Source organism: Mus caroli, chromosome 3 (genome assembly GCF_900094665.2).
Source record: "Mus caroli chromosome 3, CAROLI_EIJ_v1.1, whole genome shotgun sequence".
Lineage (NCBI taxonomy): Eukaryota > Metazoa > Chordata > Mammalia > Rodentia > Muridae > Mus > Mus caroli.
This window is the reverse complement of record NC_034572.1, coordinates 54,717,130-54,720,570: the sequence shown is the minus strand read 5'-3', so window position 1 is coordinate 54,720,570 and position 3,441 is coordinate 54,717,130. Positions and strand designations below refer to the sequence as shown.

At 40.5% G+C, this 3,441-nt stretch overlaps 1 long non-coding RNA gene across 1 annotated transcript in view; it reads right to left on the bottom strand.

The window, feature by feature from the left end:
- The window catches only part of LOC110290699, a 6,360-nt gene extending 5,041 nt beyond the window's left edge, over positions 1-1,319 (bottom strand). Inside the window, exon 1 of the long non-coding RNA XR_002377497.1 lies at positions 1,106-1,319. This is a non-coding gene — a long non-coding RNA (uncharacterized LOC110290699). The remainder of the gene's footprint in view (positions 1-1,105) is intronic.
- Between the last annotated feature and the right edge of the window lie 2,122 nt (positions 1,320-3,441).

Sequence of the window (3,441 nt, the reverse complement as noted above, 5' to 3'; positions counted from 1 at the left end):
AAAAATAGAAGACAAAGTCTTCAATAACATTTGTTCTGTGTGTGTAGTAATTGTTAACATTAATCTGAGAAGATACAACCATTCCCCAGAAATTTGTTATATTTCGTCAGTAAATAAAGATAGCAGGGAAAAACTAAAAAAAAAAAAATAGAACACAGAGGTCAGAATAGCAAAAAAAAATAATTGTGCTCAGGAGCCCTTCAACAGGATGATAGCAGTTCTACCGTTGTGCCATAAATGTGTCCTTTATTCATAACTCAACTATCAATTCATCACAATTTTAACTAATAGGAAAGCAGAAGTTCATGCATCTCTGGGTTTTTTTTATTTATTTTATTTTTTTTACATTTTTTTTATTGCTCTACCTCTAGAAGATCCCTTCAACTTCCTCAAACCCAGCTGTCTGCATGGCAGAGACATTAACCTGACTTTAAGTTTACTTTCTGCTACATTTTAATGGGGATGACTATGTAGAAAGGCCCTTATTCCAGTCTGCAAACTTGTGACTGCTGTGCTGTAATTATTGTAACATAGTAAAAAAAATGAACCTTCCTGACTTCATACACAAGCTCTTGTTAAAAAACATACACAGTATACCATAAGAGACCGAACCTCTGAGAAGTTGTCAGAGAAGTTGAAGAGGGAGATATCACTTTAACCAAATCTGTTCCCCTTGACAATGAACCCAAACCTTGGTTAATGGCAGCATTGGAATTCACTCAAACTTTGGTGAATACCACAGTGAAACACAGGTCAGTTTATTTTCTTGCCCTATAAACACAGTGCCCAGTGCAGATACTAACAGCATAGACACAAAGTAACTGAGAGAATGAAATATGAGTTTACCTTTAAAGTACCAGTCAAAATTTTCACTGTTTGAGGCTTGGGTTTTTTGGAGTTAGAAAACTTGAATTCATTAAAACAATGTACAGGTTTGTGACTGGAATACAAGGGATAAGAAGAAACTGAAAACCTTTTCAAACACGGAGTAGCCTACCTATGATGATATTTTATACTCTCTGACAACATATCTGATTGTAGAAATTCTAAGAAGCTCTGGGCATTTGAGGATAAAATACAATCAACAATATGAACCCTTACTCACAGTTTCAAACAGAGTGCCTCCAAAGTCCACAAATAAATGGGAGTGAGCCAAGGGAGGGACTCCCCTTGTTCACCGTGGGGAAATAAGTGTATTTCTCTAAAAAGGCTGCTTTTCCTCTTGTTGAAATCTGTAACTATGTTGCTCTGTCACAGCTTTATGTAGTCCACAACTGACTGAGACCTGCACTGCAGAGAAACATTTACCAAATAGCAAAGAATAGAAATAACATGACACTGCTGTGAGGGAGAGGTTTAGAGGCTGTTACTCAGTCTCTGATTCAGATAAGGAAAGGAGGTAATGAATCTGTAGTCCCTAGCTGGTCCTGGCAGCTGGCTCTCAGTCTTCTGCTCCACCACCCAGTGGAAACAGCTTGAGTCATTACTTCCCCCATCTTTCAACTTCTCAAGGGGAGAAAAAGGGTACAGTTTTAATTCAGAATCTCTCACTTTTGACCATATTAGCAATACTGAGTGAGTCGGGGAAAAGCCCTTCTCACCTGTGTGACTTCTGGATACAACAGTGTGAGGGATTAAAGAGACTCCAAGGCATTTGAAACTCTGGCCACCTTAAAATAGAAATCAGGGAGCAGTTGTTGTACCCATGTTGAAGAATTCACCTGTGATGCGAAGTAAGCCCTGACTTACCTGATTTAAAATACCTGGCTTTGTTCTTCAAACACACTCTAGTGATCTGGTTCTTCTGGTATTGGCATCATGTAAGCAGTGGTTTTCCACCTTTCTAATGTTTTGAACCTTTAATACAGTTAGTTCCTCATGTCCCAATGAACCACAACCATAAAATTATTTTTGTTGCTAACTAATAATTGTAATTTTGTTACCATTATGAATCATAATCTAAATATCTGTGTTTTTCTAGGTCTTAGTCAACTCCTGTGAGAGGCTCTGAGACCTCTAACGGGGTCATGATGCATAGTTTGCAAACCTTTGATGTAGTCGAAAACTATCTCTGACTGTGTGCTTTTGTTCTTGATTGGCATCTAGACCAATGAATCTTGAAGTGAGTCTGGCTGTAATAGTCCTCTGTTGGATCAAGAATTCTGTCTACACTGTTAATATTTGCCAATAGAGTTCCTGAAAGATGGAAAGGATGCACTTAATACATAGGAATATGCCAGTTGTTAGTCTATGCACTGGCTAGTTTGTTTTGTTTTGTGTTGTTTTGTTTTATTTTTTTTTTGTTTGCTTTTGTTGTTTTGTTTTGTCTTTCATTTTTTGTCAACTTGGCACAAGTAAAATTCATCATGGAAGAAGGAACCTCATTTGAGAAGGTCCATTTATCACCTTGGCATATAAACAAGTCTATACAACATTTTCTTAATCCATGAATGATGAGGGAGGACCCAGCCCACTGGTGGCAGTGCTTCCCTTGGGCAGGTAGTCCTGTGTATATAAGAAAGTGAGAATGAGCAAGTCATGGGTCAAGCCAATAAGTAGCATTCTTCAATGGCCTCTGCTTCAATTCCTGCCTCTAGGTTCTTGCCTTGAGTTTCTGCCGAGTCTGCTTTATGATAGACTGTAAGCCATTAAGATGAAGTGTATATCCTTTTTCTCCCCCAACTTGTGTTTGCCCTTGTGCTACAGCAGTAGGAAACAAACCAGATATGGCCACGGAACACTCCAAACATACTGTTCTTCTACAGCCACTCTTTGTGCTTTGTTCCTGTGCATAAAATATTCCCAGTAAACTGGAGGATGCCACACTAAGAGGAATAATATGGAAACAGAAAAAAGCATTTCATACTATATCAGTCATATGTGAAATTTAAAAATGTTGACCTCGACAAGTCCCTTCCGGTCCACTGCAGCACCGGGGTTCCTGGCCCGGGGAGTCACCGAACACCCGCAAGGACCCACACAGGATCCCCCATGGGATCCTAAGACATCTGGTGAGTGGAACACAGTGTCTGCTCCAAGCCAATCTCGCAGGACCTGAGACTGCATTAACTAGGGAAGCAGATAACCTGGCCTGATCAGAGGCACAAGTCCCTTCTGGTCCACTCCAGCACCGGTGTTCCTTGTGCACTGAGATTCTGGACACCCCCATGGTCCTCACAGGACCGTCCACGGGATCTTAAGACCTCTGGTGTATGGAACACAACTTCTGCCAGGAGGCAGGTTCAAACACCAGATATCTGGGAACCTTCCCTACAAGAGGAGAGCTTGCCTTCAGATAGTACTCTGACCACTGAAACTAAGGATAAAGCTAGTCTCCCAGGTCTGCTGATAGAGGCTAACAGAGTCACCTGAGGAACAATCTCTAACCAGAGACAACTATAACAACTAGCTCCAGAGATTACCAGATGGCGAAAGGCAAAC